The 18,433-nt window shown below is 42.6% G+C and overlaps 1 protein-coding gene across 1 annotated transcript in view; it reads left to right on the top strand.

Moving 5' to 3' along the window:
* Window positions 1–1,274: 1,274 nt before the first annotated feature.
* Window positions 1,275–18,433, top strand: part of cd247 (CD247 molecule) — a 147,243-nt gene continuing 130,084 nt past the window's right edge. The window contains exon 1 of the mRNA XM_087992730.1: window positions 1,275–1,297. The gene's annotated coding sequence lies outside the window, so the exon portion shown is untranslated. The remainder of the gene's footprint in view (window positions 1,298–18,433) is intronic.

Below are 18,433 nucleotides of genomic sequence, written 5' to 3'. Positions count from 1 at the left end.
CTTGCCCCAGTGTGGTTGGGTGGTCTTGGCCCGGTGTGGTTGGGTGATCTTGGCTTGGTGTGGTTGTGTGGTCTTGACTCAGTGTGGTAGGGTGATCTTGGCCCGGTGTGGTTGAGTGGTCTTGGTTGGGGTAGTGTGGTGGACTTGCCCCAGTCTTGGCCTGGTGTGGTTGGGTTGGTCTTGGCTTGGTGTATTAGGGTGGTCCAGCTGCGGTGTGGTGGGGTGGACTTGCCCCAGTGTGGTATGGTGGTCTAGCCACAGTTTGGTGGGGTGATGTAGCCCTGGTATAGTGAGGTGGTCTAGTCCAGGTGTGGTACAGTGGTCTTGGCCTGGTGTAGTACGGTGTTCTTGGCCTGGTGTGGTGGGTTGGTCTTGGCCCAGCATGGTGGGTAGTCTTTTCACAGTGCAGTAGGGTGATCTTGGCCTGGTGTGGTGGGGTGGTCTAGTCCTGATGTGGTGGAGTGGTCATGGCCCAGTGGTGGGGGCTGTCTTGGTCCAGTGTGGTGGGGCGGTATTGCCCCGATGTGGGAGGGGTATCTTGGCTCGATGTTGTGAGGCAGTGTTGGCCCAGTGTGGTGGAGGGCTCTTGGCCTGGTGTTGGCCTGGTGTGGTGGGCTTGGTGCGATGTTGCCCCGTATGGTAGTGACGTCTTGTTCTGTTGTGGTGGGGTAGTCTTTCCCTGGACACAACCACCTGATGAAGGAGCGGCGCTCCGAAAGCTAGTGTGTATGCAATTAAACCTGTTGGACTATAACCAGGTGTTGTGTGGTTTTTAACTTTGTCCACCCCAGTCCAACGCCAGCATCTCCAAATCATGACAAAGTGTCTTGGCAGCCTTTGCGATAATGGCCTTCAGCATCACTTGTTCTGCAGCCATTCTTTTAATCCTACCCAGTACCAATGAGAAGTAACTCATTTTTGTCTCTTCTTCCAAATTACTAACATGCTGTTAAGTGTGTGCACATTTCCTGGAGCCAGCTTTAATTCATAATCGGTACTGTGGTGAGGTGCGGTGATAAGAGGGATCGTTTTGCTGCTGCTGAGGCTGTGGTGCATAAGCCTATAAAAATAAGAAAAACACATTATAAGCGCCTAGTTCCTGCTGCTTAGATAAGACATGACATATTTCAAGATGCAACACGGTCTTAGCTTTACACCTACTGAATTATTTTGCATTTTAATGTATGTAATTATACTTCATGAAGCACAAATGTGATCGTATCTTCCAACCTATGCATCCCACATGCTACTTCTGGACTCCACCTTCTGAACCTGCACCATGATCGTTTTTAATTGGGTAAGATGTTTAATTTGCTGTGTTTTACTGCCTCTTTGTGTTAGGTGTCTGCAATTATAAGCAATTATATGAGGAGCCAGCTATGAAATGAACACTTATTTTTACTGTTTATATTAGATTTATAGCCTCTAAATGGTTTAACTGTCTATAAAGCACATTGCCTCCAGAATTTTAGACAGCTAGCTGAGGTTTTCGGAATTGTATGTGTGAGCAACTATGTCGTCAATCTATCATTATGGTGCTTTCGTCAAGGACACAGGCTGTGCATTCATCTGAATGTTTTAAAAACAATAGGGACATTTAATTTCCAATTAACACAGTGCAATAGCAGGAGCTTCACTCACCTCCCTCTAATATTTGCTGAGGCTGCCAAATCACTTGGAAAATGTAACTTTCTGTGTTGTGTGAATTGAAATACATTACCTGTTTATAAAGAATGTGGTTAAAATTGCTTCCCCCTATGATGAAACCAAAGATATCAGCTCACCACCAGAGCAGGTGTGTTCATCGCAGTGGGAATATAGAGCAATACAGGAAATAATGGCAGGCTTCGAATGAACAGTTAAAACATATGGGTTAATTCTGCCATTTCCAATCATCATAGTCAGTCACAGGTAATATAAATTCCAGACCATAATTCATAGGTAATTAATTGGTTCTGCAATTTAAAAACAAAAGTAACGCCATCCTTTTGTAAATCATGGTTTGTGCTTCAGTTATAAATGACCTTTTTAGTTGCCCTGGTAAATTGCTGTACTTGCAGTTTTGTTTGTATGTCTTAGAGTTTTCAGGAAATCTCTCCAATTTCAACTGTTTTGTCTCCGCGCTAATCTATGATTGTTATGGTCATGTATCCTCCTATTCATTCACACTGATAGAGAGTTTATACATCACATGTAGAGCTAAACATCAGTATGAGTTAAACTTAGTTGCATACTTACCTGATTTTAACCTAGTGTTGCACTTATTCTGTTACAAACTTGATGGATCTAGCCATGGACTGTTCACGTATTCTGTTATTATGACACAGCGGTAAATGCCTCTGCTAATTAAACCAAAGACACAGAAAGGTTCACCTCGCCTTGTAATCTGTTAAAGTATGAGTGACAGAGAACTACCCAAATTCCACTATTTAACAAAAAATATCATTTTTAATCTTTAACTCTAAAGTGAACATTAAACAACAACTATTTATACCTCTAAGCATCCTTTCTCTTAAAGGTTTGTTATCTACCTTCTACTCTATAACAATCTACTGATCAATAATGTCCCTATTAAATTTACAGAAACTTAATCCTTTCAAAACCAGACAGCGGCTCTTGTCTCTGGTATTGATCTTCCTCTGTTTATAGATCTCCCTGGGATGTCTTCAGTCTTTGGCTGCAACGATCTTTCATATGAAAAAAGTACCTTTGATAGAGAGTGTTTTTGGGCAGTTTGTCTGACAATGACAGTTGGTGCTCTTTCTCCAGTTAACTGTCCAAAATGTCCATTTTTTATATCCAAACAACAGATTGTCTCATTGGTTCAATGTTGTCAAAACAGTAAAATTCAATTGGGTTTTAATATCTTGGGGCATAATTTAAACTGATTGGCTAACTTGAAACTATGTGAAAACAATTCAGGTATCTAGGTTACAGCCAAATGTTACATCTTCAAATTGTCCGGTACACTTCGTTCCTGCTCTTCAGTCATATGACAGGTGCTTGCCAGCTTTCACTCTCTCTTAATGGTACAGTACATACCTTTAACTTCATAACACTATCAATTGTACATTCTTCACACAGCACTGTGTTCTGGCTTGTTAGTTGTTTAGGACTGTGTGTACTGTGTTCCCAGGAGATTCTGTTAATATCACAATAATGTTTGAGATTAATGCTGTGAAAGAAATGGTTGAAACAGATTCACCATTGGCCAACACGTTGGAATAGAGAGAGAGCAGGATAATGACAGAAACACAGCTCCCAACGTGTTCCCACTACCACGTAATTTTATTGAGGGCAACCTAATTGGCTCCCTGCTTGTCAATGGCAGGAAGCCAATTAATAGAGGGATTAAGTACTTAGGTTACTTTTCGCAACACTGCTGCTTTTTCTGGCCCATGACCTCTCACAATGTGCTTGGCTCATCCGCTGACAGGAGGTGCGTATGCAGGGAGAGAACCCAATGGCTCCAGCTTTATTTGAAATACGTAAATAATCAAAATACCATGGGAAACTTGCATTCAGGGATAGTCACACACTTAGCCAATGTGAAGCTGGAAGAGCACAGCAGGTCAGACAGCATCCGAGGAGCAGGAAAGTCAACATTTCAGGCCAAACCCCTTCGTCAGGAGGGTTTCAGCTCGAAACATTAACAGGAGCAGGCAATGAAAAAAAGCATGGATGCTGCCTGATCTGCTGTGCTCTTCCAACTTCACATCTATTGACTCTGACTTAGAGTCATAGAGTCATAGAGATGTACAGCATGGGAACAGACCCTGCGGTCCAACCCATCCATGCCAACCAGATATCCCAACCAAATCTAGTCCCACCTGCCAGCACCTGGCCCATATCCCTCCAAACCCTTCCTATTCATATACCCATCCAAATGCCTTAAATGTTGTAATTGTACCAGCCTCCACCACTTCCTCTGGCAGCTCATTCCATACTCGTACCACCCTCTGTGTGAAAAAGTTGCCCCTTAGGTCTCTTTTATGTCTTTCCCCTCTCACCCTAAACTTATGCCCTCTAGTTCTGGACTCCCCAACACCAGGGAAAAGACTTTGTCTATTTACCCTATCCATGTCCCTCATAATTTTGTAAACCTTTATAAGGTCATCCCTTAGCCTCTGACGCTCCAGGGAAAACAGTCCCAGCCTGTTCAGCCTCTCCATATAGCTCCCTGGCAACATCCTTGTAAATCTTTTCTGAACCCTTTCAAGTTTCACAACATCTTTCCGATATGAAGGAGACCAGAATTGCACGCAATATTCCAACAGTGGCCTAACCAATGTTCTGTACAGCTGACAACATGACCTCCCAACTCCTGTACTCAATACTCTGACCCATAAAAGAAAGCAAACCAAACATCTTCTTCGCTATCCTATCTACCTGCGACTCCACTTTCAAGGAGCTATGAACCTACACTCCAAGGTCTCTTTGTTCAGCAACACTCCCTAGGACTTTACCATTAAGTGTACAAGTTATGCTAAGATTTGCTTTCCCAAAATGTAGCACCTCGCATTTACCTGAATTAAACTCCATCTTCCACTTCTCAGCCCATTGGCCCATCTGGTCAAGATCCTGTTGTAATCTGAGGTAACCCTCTTTGCTGTCCACTACACCTCCAATTTTGGTGTTATCTGCAAACTTACTAACTATACCTCTTATGCTCGCATCCGAATCATTTATGTAAATGTCAACAATTGGAGGACCCAGCACCGATCCTTGTGGTACTCCACTGGTCATAGGCCTCCAGTCTGAAAAACAACCCTCCACCACCACCCTCTGTCTTCTACCTTTGAGCCAGTTCTGTATCCAAATGGCTAGTTCTCCCTGTATTCCATGAGATCTAACCTTGCTAATCAGTCTCCCATGGGGAACCTTGTCAAACGCCTTACTGAAGTCCATATAGATCACATCTACCGCTCTGCCCTCATCAATCCTCTTTGTTACTTCTTCAAAAAACTCAATCATGTTTGTGAGACATGATTTCCCACGCAGTCCTTACTGTCTCCTGGTCACCCGCTTACAGTGCAACTGTGTCCCTTGCTACCTGTTGTCAATGACAGAGCTAGAATTAAGGAAATCTGGAAATGGACCCAATTTGGGCTAGTAGTTCAAGAAAGCAGCTCACCACCACCTTCTCAAAGTCAATTAGGAATGAGCAATACATGAAGGTGCAACCAGGAATGTGTGCAAGCCCATGAAGAATAATAAAAGAAATTGCAGCAGAGAATAAAGCAATTCATCCCATTGTGTCAGTGCTAGCCCTTTAAAAGAGCTACCCAACTAGCTCCAGTACCCCTCTTGGTCTAGTTTCTCTACTAACTGATGTCATGAATGCCAGGCAGTAAATATCCTCTTCACCAAGTCACAACTACACATCAGGTCTTGTCCTCAGCATGGTCCATGAATTAAGAAATTATATAAGCTTGCTTGTCCTCTTTTAATGTTCAAGTGCTTCCATTAAAAGTAACCAGCAGCTCAGCTTTATGCTTTAAACAAGATAAAAAAAAGGTTAGTTAATTTCTGGGTGGTACGGTAGCACAGTGTTTAGCACTGCTACCTCACAGCACCCAGATTCAATTCCCACCTCAGGCAACTGTCTGTGTGGAGTTTGCACATTCTCCCCGTGTCTGTGTGGGTTTCCTTTGGGTGCTCTGGTTTCCTCCCACAGTCCAAAAATGGGCAGGTTAGGTGAATTGGCCTTAGTGTTAGGTGAAGGGATAAATGTAGGGGAATGGGTCTGGGTGGGTTGCTTTTTGGAGGGTCGGTGTGGACTTGTTGGGCTGAAGGGCCTGTTTTCACACTGTAAGTAATCTAATCTAAAACTATTGCTAGAACTTATTTAAGTCAAATGTTATTAGCATGGGATGTGGGCAGCTTTGGCTATGCCAGCATTTATTGCCCAAACATAATTGGCCAGAGGGCAATTAATAGTCAACCACATTGCTGTGGGTCTAGAGTTACATGTAAGCCAGACCATGTCAGAATGGCAGATTTCCTTCCTTAAAAGACATTAGTGAACCAGTTGGGTTTTTCCCAACAATCAGCAATGGATTCATGTTTATCATTAGACTCTTAATTCCAGACTTGTATTGAATTCAAATTCCACCATCTGCCATGGTAGGATTTGAACCCAAGTCTCCAGACCAGTTAACAAATTTTTGGATTAATATTTGAGTGATAACACCACTAGGCCATTGCCTCCTTTGTATAATATAAATGCGAAGACTTAAAATATGAGCAAAAGTTGCAAATGAGATCAATCCCTACTATTGTTGCAGGCCTACCTTGGTCGAAGAATCACTTTCAGAAGTGAAGGTCTTGAAACATTGTAATCAGGATTCAAAATAATGAAATATTCTGTAGTTAAAGGTTGGTTAGAGATTACGCTTACTGCTGGACTGAGCAGGTCAGATGCAGGGCGTGAATGAAGGCCTCTTTGTTTTGTTTCTATGGCTCTGCTGATTGTGCCTCTTGGTAGCTTAGTTCCATACAGCTGTCCTGAACATTTTCCACTTTTTCCCTGTTGCTTAGTAGTGGCTGCTTTGAGATGTTTCTCTCAAAACATTTCCTCACAGCCAAACCTTTTTACCGTGCAAAATTTAAAAATGTTGATATCCTAAGACTGTCAAATTATGCTTCCATGGAAGGTATTGGATTAGCCGAGGTACGGACAGGCTGTTGGTGAGATAGAAAGAGCTATTCATATATTGAGGAAAACCATTGCCAGGGAGATTCTTTGCTTCCTTGAAAATGTTCATTAAATGTCAAAAAGACTCCAGTAATTTCTTCCTGAGAGATGTACAGTCTGGACCTAATTCCAACTGAATCTACAAGGGTAGTCATGTAACATCTGGGAGTCATTTTGTAAGACCCTCTGCATCTATATTAAAAACAGAATTGCTTTCTCCTCAAAATATATACTCTAACTGCACATTTGGGGCAACTTCCTCTGAGACCTCCTCATCTTTCCTGAGGAATGAGGCCCGGACGCCTCACTTCAGTAAAATGAGATGTCCTGCTCAAGCATAATCTGAGCCATGGTATTGTCCTGATCTTTATTTCATTTTTATGGCAATTAAACCAAGTTTTAACAGTAGATGGTGAATTTTTGGAACTGTTTTGGAACTGTATTGAAAAATAAAAACCTTAAATTGAACAAACACTTAAATATTGTACTGTATACAAATAAACTTGTGAATACATCATCAGCATAGAATCTATCACTTAATTGACAAACTATGGTCATTTTAATAGATATATGCCTACTCATCTACTGGAAAGGTTTCTCTCCTGGACAAAACTTAAAACTTTTGACTGATATTCCCAAATTACAAAATTCATAAAATCAAACTGTGCTTTCTCATTCATAATGGAAAGGATTTAATGTCTGGGGAATTTTCTCTTCCAACAAAACTTCCCATGAGCTGCTATTGGATGAACTGTGATGAAGTGTATTTCGCCTTTGATTCTAATATTGTGTTACATCCTGTAATAATACTTTGCAGCTATCTATATGCAGATCAAAATAGTTACTGTTTGCTTCTAGTCAAGAAACTGCTGTTCATTCCAATTAATGAATCATATGTAAAAATCTGCTGTACGGGCTTTTCAAAATCCTCTATCAAATCCATATAGTTGTTTGTAAAAATGACTTGTTTTCCACTTTATTAAACTATAGTATTCAATTCACTGGCTTCTAATGAAAAAGCAAGTAATTAAAATCAGAGATGTCAAGCCTGATTAAAGAAAGTGAGAGATTGCAATCACATTAACACATGGGAGCTATGTATATATTTTTAAATGTATGAGATATGCTAAGATAAGTGTGTCTGTTTTCCTCTCACTGATTTTGTCTCCTTCACTTATAACTGCTTTTCACGTGTGGTTCCATGTGTAACATTTGTTGCTAGGTTTCATTTGAAAATATATGTTTATTAAAGAAAAGTCCTCACTGTTCATATTAATTCCGTACATTGCATTTCTGGGTTGGGAAGAAGCTTGGGATTTTGACTGTGATGCAACTTGTACTATCAAGGCAATAACATAAAATTACAATGGGATCAGAAAATGGTGGACATGCTTGTCAGATCAGAGGTTAGAAACCTGAAATGGAACTCTGGACTGCATTTTAACATTTCTTTTGGCAAAGTACAAGTTGTGTTGAGTTTTATGGAGGGATTCTTGCCACGAGGCCAAGCAAGATTTCTCATTGTAAATTGCCAAATTTTCCTCAGAACCTACCCACCTGCCCCGTGCTTCTCATCTGATTCTACTCTCATCTTAGCTATGCCGTTCCAAGACCAATGCACCACTCAGCAGGTATCTGCCAAAAGACCGGGATCTCTCGCTTCCACACCATCTTTGAAACACCACACTGCATTCAGACAAGCATTGGCAATCTGGCATTGCCCTTCACTGAGAGTGGGCATGTCACAGCAACCACCTAAGCTCCTATCCTCACGGCTGTCCATAGGCATTTCTGGCATTCCCTTTCACGTATAACGCCATTCCCTCACCCTATCCACTTTTTCTGTCCTTAGGCACATTCTATGACTCTTTCCCCAATGTCCAGTGGTCACCCGCAGCTTATCATTGTCCTATTGGAAACATCAAAATCAGGCAAGCATTTGGACAAGAGCAAATGTGAACTTCTATCGTCAGCCAGCACAAGGGAACATAATGGAAACAAATACAGTCTACAACTTGCACCCAAAATGCAAACCAAATGCTGGCAACTTGACCTTGACAGTCCATGATTGTCCTCTAGTAGGTGTCACTCAGATCTTTTCTGCCTTGTATTACCTGATGCACCTGAGCTGAACCACAGAGTTTTCCCAAGCTCAATGTCCCCATCCGTCTCCTCAATGACTACTCTTGTTCCGCCATCACTTCAGCATTTAGCACATCACCATATCACCTGCTCCAATTGTAGAATTGCAGAGCACAGTATGCCACAATGGGACAACACACTCTGTCTAGACTCTACTGGAGAGACCCATGGCACCCCCTCCAGATTGATACAAACAGGGAAACTGATCTAATGCCTGCTCCATCAACACTGTGCCTCGCACAGTCCCCAAGTCCCATCAAGTCCCCCATGTCCCTTTTTACCTTGCACTACCTGACAACTCTTTTCCACCTAATTCCACTCTAATGTAGAAACACACCATGTTGAATTTCACCTCCAACTGCCCTCCTTTCTCCTGAATCCCAATATCACAATTTAATCATCTCCACCCTGTCCCGTGATGCTCCCACCATGGAAGCTACAGTGGTGGTCACTGCCAGTTATAACCCTCACTGTAGCCTTGTAGCCAACCAAGCCTTCTGCTGCTATTCCACATACCAGCTCAAACGCCATCCTTGTTCCTCACTCCATAAATGTATCTGCTTCTCCCCCCTACCCTCCCATCAGCCCACCTCTTTTGATAGTGATCCCTTCACTGCCCTGACTGACTCCCTTTGCCTCCCACCCTCAATGATCAATGGACTGACATCCAAGACTGTATTTGACCTCCAACTGCATTCAATGAACAGCCTAGACGTGACTGACAGACTCCTGACTGCTGTGTTTGCAGATTCCTGACTTTTATATACGATTCCTCTGAATGCCATCTATTGTCTATTGATCCTACAGGACTGATTGTTGAGCACTCTCTGGGCTGCAGTCACACAGTCACACTGAACTGAGTCTCAGGTGGGCAGATGTTTAATCAGTAAGGGAATCAAGAGTGACAGGTGGTCCTTGACTTATGAATGTCTGACTTACAAATACTCATAGTTATGATAGAGATCCCATAATACTATTAATTTTAAGAATCTGACATGTAAACATTCAATTGTACTTACACACAGATAAATTTTATTGTACTGTTTGTATTCTGACCTGTGTACAAATCAAATTACAAATATACTCAGGAACAAAACTCCTTCATAGCTCAGGGACTGCCTGTGTAGGAAAAAGGCAAGAGGTGAAGTTGAGAATTAATAGGTCAGCCATTATCTCATTGAATGGTGAAGCAAACTTGATGGGCTGAATGGACTACTTTTGTTTCTACATCTTGCGAACTTATCTAATGGTCTGCAGAATGTAACACAGGCGTTCAATTTGCAATGCCCAGACTATTGTCCAATCTATCCCTATACTCAGCCCTGAGTATAGATAAAGCTATTTATCCACGTATGTGAGATTCACTATATAGAGAAAACTTGAAGTTGTCTTTGAGTTTCTCAGCGTACACTTGCCTGGCAAAGTTCCACACCTTCATAGTATTACAGCAGTGTTGAGTTCTCCAAAACACTACAGAGAAGGCCACAGTTCAATCCAGCAAGATATATGTGACCACACATTTTCAGACCAAACTTTGAGCAACAAACCACTGCATTCTGTCCTCTGCTGCTCTTATGTGAATATATGCTTGCAATTCAGGAAGGAATCGATGAAGTCACTTATGTGAATACATGTACCCTTGAGGTGTGCAACCCGAAACCAACGATAGCACAGAAACGAGTCAACTCATTGAAGATTTAACAGATTTCCAAATTAGCATCTTACCAAACTCTAGCTAGCATCAGAGGGGAGTTTTAGAAGCAGTCACTTTACTTTGATGTGAATGTGAATCCTTAAGTGATCAGTTTTTACAGATGAGCAAACGCAGTTGCAGAACATAACACCAAAATCCAAAATCCCAGCAACCAAAGTAACAGGGAACAAATTCATTTTGTGACCTTGCAGTGATAGATATTACTGGACCATTCTTCAGCACTGCTTTTCATTTGTATTGAACTTTGAGTTGTCAACATTTTTGAGCCTTGTAACTGCTCTTTTGAAGCTGTGGAAATGTTTAGGCCGCCATGTATACTCAAACCATCAGGGTCCTTTAGGAAACAAAATTCTTCCACTCCTGTCTCTCTAGGCACTGGATGGGATGATAGAATGTGGCACAGCTATTAGTGCTGGTGCAGGTGGGGTAAAGGTAGTGAGTAGGCATCACGGAGAGTACGCAGGGTTATTGGAGGGCGTGGGGAGTTTGAGGTTGGGTGGGTGAGAGCAAGTGATAGAAGATACTGTGTGTGACAGTGAGAATGGTAGAGCGTGAGCTTTAGAAGGAGTTGGATAAAGCAGCAGGGAGAGAGTGAATGTGAGGTAACAGAGAGAAGATGGTTATATTTACTGTGAGGGGTGGAGAAGACCATTTACCTTTGCCCTGCATTGCTGAAGCTTCTGATGAATTGTGGAGACTATTTTGTCATGGGTATTAACTTCAGAGCAGGCTGACAGGGTCTGGTGACATGGTCTCCTCTGTTGGTCCTGGGGGAAGAAGATGCACCACTCTGGCCAGCAGAACCTTGAAATCCCTGTTTGAAATTTTCTCTCAACCTGATGCTATCTTTAATTTCCCTGGTTAACCAAAGCCAGCTTATCCTCTTCCTCAAATCTTTCTTCCTCACTGGAATGTCTGTGCTGTGAGCCATGAACTAATTTCTTAAAATCCATCACTGATTCTCAATCATATTTGCTGCTAAACGTTTTTCCCAGTACACTCCAGATAACGCTGCCTCATGCCTTTTCATTTAAATTTAGTACTTTTGCTTCTGACCCAAGTTCCTCCCTCTCAAGCTGAACACTTAATTTTGCTTTGTTATGATCACTATTTGCAAGGAGATCTTTTACTCTGTCATCATTTAGTAATGATTCGGAGATGCCGGTGTTGGACTGGGGTGTACAAAGTTAAAAATCACACAACACCAGGTTATAGTCCAACAGGTTTAATTGGAAGCACACTACCTTTCGGAGCGACGCTTCTTCATCAGGTGATGAAGGAGCGTCGCTCTGAAAGGTAGTGTGCTTCCAATTAAACCTGTTGGACTATAACCTGGTGTTGTGTGATTTTTAACATCATTTATTAAGGCTGTCTCATTAAACTTCATTAGATTCAAAATAGCCTGTTCCCTGGTGGATTCACAACATGTCAGTCTGGGGACCTGTCCCGAAAGCATTCTCTAAATTCTTCCACTTTGCCAATCTGACAATCTACATGAAGAATAGCATCACCCATGATTAATGTACTGATTTGATCCAAGCTGTCATTATCTGTGAGTTATTCCCTGTCCTACCATATAGTTACTGTTAGGGCTACTCCTATCAGTGTCTTCTTGCTCTTTCTATTGCTTACCCATAAGAATTCTACTTCCAACTCAAGATCATGTCTTGCTATCATACTTATTCCATCCTGTGCCAATAATGCTTCCCCACCACCTTATGCCTTTCCTTTCCTGTTCATAATCTAAGGAACCTATTGTAATGATAATCATTAGTACACACAGCCCAGTTCTAAGTGTGCTACTCAGTTGAGGCCTGCACTTCTCCAAAAAGAGTTGCACTCTGGCCTCAGCAGCTTATTCACCTGGCTAGGAAACATTATGAGCAAGGAAAAAGCTGACTAAAGGTGCAGAGGACAGTGAGAGAGCTTTTAGATATTTGGACACTGCACTGGGGGCTTTAACCTTGGAAATTGAGAGCAGGAGAGAGAGAGAGAGGCAATCTGCTGAATGGGCCTCACTGTCGAGCATGCTCCCCTCAAACCAACTACAGAACCTGGGACAACGTGAAGGCAAGGTGGGAGGGACAGATTGAAAGAAATACCTTTGAGAGCACTTTGTTAGGTGACATTGCATTGTCTGTGAAGCATCACATTTGATTAATTTTGCACTATGTCAGTTTGTTTGAGCCTCTGTTTAGCCCCAAATGTAATTGTCAGCATTACCTCCCTCCCATTCATACTGTATCTCCTCCCACTTACAAATTCAGTTTCCCCATTTCTCAGTTATCACCCTCCCATCCCCCAGCCAGTAGTCCCCAATCCCTGAATTTGATATTGCTTCATGTGGCAGCACCCTGCACAGGGCTGGCTGTGCCTCAGTCCCAAGCATGCGGAGGTAGGGAGCCTCTGAATGACCGAGAGCACCTCGAGCAGATAGCTGTCTAATTCCCCGGATTGGTTTAGGAGGCTGCCCTTGACTTGCTGCATAAGGACGTCATGCCTCCGTGGACTTTGGTAAAGGCTACTCCCCTGAGACTTTGCATCATGGTTACTGCTTGCTGCATTTGCAGTGTGTTTGCTGCATAAGCTGTGGTATTCGGAGATTGACATTTCACACTGCTGTGCAACAAGATGTCGGCCTCCTTCACTGAGGACTATTAACCTACAAGGCAAGAAGCATAGTGTGTGACTGTGCTAATCAGCTGACAAGGCAAGACTAGTGAGCATTAAAATAAGTGCTAATTGAGTAAGTGTTCTGAGGGCTCTGAGATACAGGTTGGTCCAATCCAAGACTGGATGCCTGACCTGTCTGAAAAATTGTGGTTGGCACAGCCTTTCTAAGCTGATTGCCAGTTCTCCCTGCAGTACAGGTCTGGACTTTCCAAGTGCCCTACAAATGGTTTGGAGAAGGGTTGGAAAATGTCAGATGCCAATGTCTTTGGACAAGGGGTGCCTATGGATTGTACCCTGTGATATTGTTTTGTGCTGAGCAATATGGTAGCTCCTTGCAAGCAGCAGTGAACTGAGGTCACCAGGTTCCCACTCTGACTTCAAATACCAATATATGATGTGGGGGACAGTCTCAGACAAAGCGCATTAAAGGCCATCAGAGATTTCTCAAATAAACTTAAAATGACTGGTGGGCAAAGAGGAAACTTGAAACAAAAAGGCAAGATGCAGGCTGAAAAGTAGAAGGAACTCAGAGTGAGCATTGCTGCCATAGCTGGGGGCCATCGTGAGGCACAACTGGAGACAGGGAGGTCAAAAGCCGTAGAAGAAATTTAAAGTGTGTTTGTAGCACCAGGAACTTTGCACAGCCAGAATTAATGTGATAAAGAGACAATTTAAAAATCTAAGATTATGCCTTCAATAATTATAGCTGCGGATTCTTCAGCTACAAACAAAGGAGTAATGGTGTTTCTGGAAAACTGGAAAAATAGAGGGAAACTGGTGCTTCTGTCTGCAAGGTGTTTTCAGACATGGAGATATGCAATGTTGTCATTGCGAAGAATGATCTCTCAGCCACATGGGCTTAAGAGATCTTTTTTAAACTGCATCCTTAACTAGAAAGCACTCATAAAGAAATGACCACAACTTGTAGTCCATTTGTGCTATTCACTGGCCTGTGCAGCAAGAACCAGTCCTTTTCTACCAGGACCCTGTCAGTGAGTGGTGACCTGACATATTCCTGCTGGATGGATTGTCTTGTCTTATTGCATTTGACCATTGTTCAGGATGGTTGGAGGTGAAGAAGTTATACACCGCCATAACAAACAATAACCTGACTGCTGTCATACATAATTCTTTGAAGTTTGTGTCACATATAGACAGGGTGGTTAAGCAGCCGTTTAACAACTCTATCAATTTAGGTGGCAACTTTGAGGGATCTATAGACATGAACCCCAAGATCCCACTGTTCCTCCACACTGCCACAAATCCCGCCTTTAATTCTGTATTCTGTATTCAAATTTGATCTTCCAAAATGAATCACCTCACACTTTTCCGGGTTGAACTCCATCTGCCACTTACCAGCACAGTTCTGCAACCTACAAAAGCCCTCCACACTATCCCCCACTCCCCCAACCCTATGTTGAAGTTGTACAGGATGTTGGTGAAGCCTGTTCTGGAGTACTGTGTCCATGTCTGGTCACCCTGTTATAGGAAGGGTGTTATTAAGCTGGAAAGGGTTCAGAAGAGATTTACCAGGATGTTGCTAGGAATGAAGGGTTTGAGTTATGGGGAGAAGCTGAAAGGCTGTGACTTTTTTTTACTGGCGTGTGGGAGGTTGAGGAGTGACGTTATAGAGGTTTATAAAATTATGAGGGGTATAGTTAAGGTGAATGGCCAGTGTCTTTTCTCTAGGGTGGGGGATTTTAAGTTAAGGGGACATATTTTTAAGGTGAGAGGAGAAAGATTTAAAAAAGACATGAGGAGAAAGTATTTTATACAGTGATTCGTGTGTGGAATGAACTTCAGAAGAAGTGGTGCTTGCGGGTACAGTTACACTGTTTAAAAGACATTTAGATAAGGACATGAATAAAAAATGTTTGGAGGGATAGGGGCCAAGCACAGGCAGGTAAGTCTAGTTTAGTTTGGGTTTATGGTCGGCATGGTCTGGTAGGACCAAAGGGTCTGTTTCAATGTTGTATGACTCTATGATTTTATTCTACATATTCCATCTTAAGATAATAGTCTTTTCTAATGAGACTATTCAGTAGTTTCCCTCTCTCACTTTAAACTGAGTAGATCCAGTCAGAAAGTCAGATGATGGTGGCAATTTACCCAATCCTACGTTGGCAGTATTTAGCATTGCAAACTCGTAAGACACTTGGATCTAATTTGTTATTGGATTGCTTGCTCTGTCTGTGACTTGTTTCTTGCACTGCTTGGCATGCAAGTAGTCCTGTGTTGTAGCTTCATCAGCTTTACTTCACTCTTATATCTACCTGATGCTGCTCCTGGCATTACCTCCTGCACTCCTCATTGAACTAGGATTAATTTCCTGCTTTGTGGTAAAAGGAGAGTGCCATGCCATGAGGTTACAGATTGTTGTTTATTACAGTTGTGTTTCTTCTGAATGCCCACAGGATTTCATGGATGCCCAGTCTTGAGACATTAGATCTGTTCAGAATCTAACCCATTTAACACGGTGGTAGTGCCACACACCCTGACTCAGAGTACTTTAATGTGAAGGAGGGACTTTGTTTGCACAAGGACGGTGCGGTGATTTCTCTTACTGGTGCTGTCATGGCTAGCTACAGGTAGCTTGGTGAGGATGAGATAAAGTATGTTTGTCCCACTTTTTGGTTTGAAAATGTGTTGCTGGAAAAGCGCAGCAGGTCAGGCAGCATCCAAGGAGCAGGAGAATCGACGTTTCGGGCATGAGCCCTTCTTCAGGAACGTCGATTCTCCTGCTCCTTGGATGCTGCCTGACCTGCTGCGCTTTTCCAGCAACACATTTTCAGCTCTGATCTCCAGCATCTGCAGTCCTCACTTTCTCCACTTTTTGGTTTCTCCAGATTGCTGCAGACCTACTCTAGCAACTATATCCCTTAGACTTCGGCCATCCTGGTTGGTATCGGTGCTAACAGCAACTCCTAGTCATGGCAATAGAACCCATTCACCAGGACACGTCCTGTGACCTTGCCACCCTCAATGTCTCTTGTAATTGGTGTTGAGCTTGGAGGAGGTGATTCGTCAGCTAAGTGATATTCAGCAGGAGGTTTCCTTGTCCATGTTTGACCTGAGAGTTTATGGTGTCATGAGACGAAGTTGAGCACTTCCAGGGCAACCCCCCCCCCCCCTCCCTACTGTGCTTGCCATCTCTGCTGGGTCTATACTGACAGTGGGACAGGGCAGAGATGGTGATGATGGTGTCTGGGCATTGTCTGTAAAGAATGACTATGTCAGGCTGTAGCTTGACCAGTCTGTGAGACAGCTCTCCCCATTTTGTCACAAGTGCCCAGATGTTAGTAAGGAGGAGTTTGCAGTGTGGATGGGGCTGTTTACTGTTGTCATTCCTGGTGCTGTGATTGGTATCACATGGCCCCTCCTGTATCTTTTCTTTTCTGACTTTGGTGTAGTTAGATGCAACTGAGTGACTTGCTCAGCTCTTTCAGAGAGCATATAAGAGTCAATCACATTTGGAATAATTGTTCCTGGTTAGCAAGGTACAATTAGTAAATACATTTGTCTGTAGAGGACATTATTTTCAAAACACCAATTAATTTTCTTCACATTTCAAGTGTTTCTGATAGGTACTTCATAACAAAATACCAATAAATAGAATTGAATTTCCTGTCCCAGCTGATGAATTAAACTGCATTTACTTCAATGCAAGAGCCTAACAGGGAAGGCAGATGGATTAAGGGCATGGTTAGGAACATGGGACTGGGCTATCATAGCAATTACAGAAACGTTGCTCAGGGATGGGCAGGACTGGCAGCTTAATGTTCCAGGACACAAATGCTGGGATAAAAGGGGGGCAAGAAAGGAGGGGGAGTGGCACTTTTCATAAGGGATAGCAAAATGGCTGTACTTAGGGAGGATATTCCAGGGTATACATCCAAGGAAGTTATTTGGTGGAATTGAGAAATAAGAAAAGGATGATCACCTTATTGAGATTGTATTATAGACCCCCCTAATCATCAGTGGGAAATTGAGAACCAAATTTTAAAGGAGATTTCAGTTATCTGTAAGAAAAATAAGGTAGTTATGGTCGGGGATTATAACTTTCCAAACATAGATGGGACTGCCATAGTGTTGAGGGTTTAGATGGAGTGGAATTTGTTAAGTGTGTACAAGAAAAGTTTCTGATTCAGTACTGAATGTACCTACTAGAGAAAAAGTGCTGAACTTGACCTGCTTTTGGGAAATAAGGCAGGGCAGATGACTGAGGTGTCAGTGGGGAGCACTTTGGGGCCAGTGACCATAATTCTATTAGTTGTAAAATAGTGATGGAAAAGGTAGACTGGATCTAAAATGAAGTTCTATGTTGGAGGAGGGCTAATTTTGACGGTATTAGGCAAGAACTTTCAAAAGCTGATTGGGGGCTGGACAATGGGAGGGCTTCAAAAATGAGGTAATGAGAGTGCAGAGACAGTTAATTCCTGTTAGGGTGAAAGGCGAGGCTGGTAGGTGTAGGGAATGCTGGATAACTAGAGAAATTGAGGTTTTGGTTAAGAAAAAGAAGGAAACATATGTCAGGTATAGGCAGGAGAGATCGAGCAAATCTTTAGAAGAGTACAACGGCAGTAGAAGTATAATTAAGAGGGAAATCAAAAGGGCAAAAAGGGGTTATGAGATAGTTTTGGAAAGTTGGGTTAAGGATAATCCAAAGGGTTTTTGGAAATACATGAAGAATAAAAGGGTAACTAGGGAGAGAATAGGGCCCCTCAAAGATCAGCAAGGCAATTTATGCGTGGAACCACAGGAGATGGGAGAGATACTAAACAAGTATTTTGCATCAGTGTTTACTGTGAAAAAGGACATGGAAGATATAGAATATGGGAAATAGATGGGGACATCTTGAAAAATGTCTGTGTTACAGAGGAGGAGGTGCTGGATGTCTTGAAATGCATAAAAGTGGATAAATGTCCAGGACCTAATCAAGTATATCCTAGAACTCTGTGGGAAGTTAGAGAAGTGATTGCTGGGCCCCTTACTGAGATATTTGTATCATCGATAGTCACAGATGAGATGCCGGAAGACTGGAGGTTGGCAAACGTGGTGCCACTATTTAAGACAAGCCAGGGAACTATAGACCAGTGAGTCTGATGTCGGTGGTGGGCAAGTTGTTGGTGGGAATCCTGAGGGACAGGATGTACATGTATTTGGAAAGGCAAGGACTGATTAGGGATAGTCAACATGACTTTATGCAT

Source organism: Chiloscyllium plagiosum, unplaced genomic scaffold (assembly GCF_037043375.1).
Source record: "Chiloscyllium plagiosum isolate Xiang-an unplaced genomic scaffold, Cpla_swu_hap1 HiC_scaffold_12, whole genome shotgun sequence".
NCBI lineage: Eukaryota > Metazoa > Chordata > Chondrichthyes > Orectolobiformes > Hemiscylliidae > Chiloscyllium > Chiloscyllium plagiosum.
This window is presented reverse-complemented; position numbering and strand designations above follow the sequence as displayed.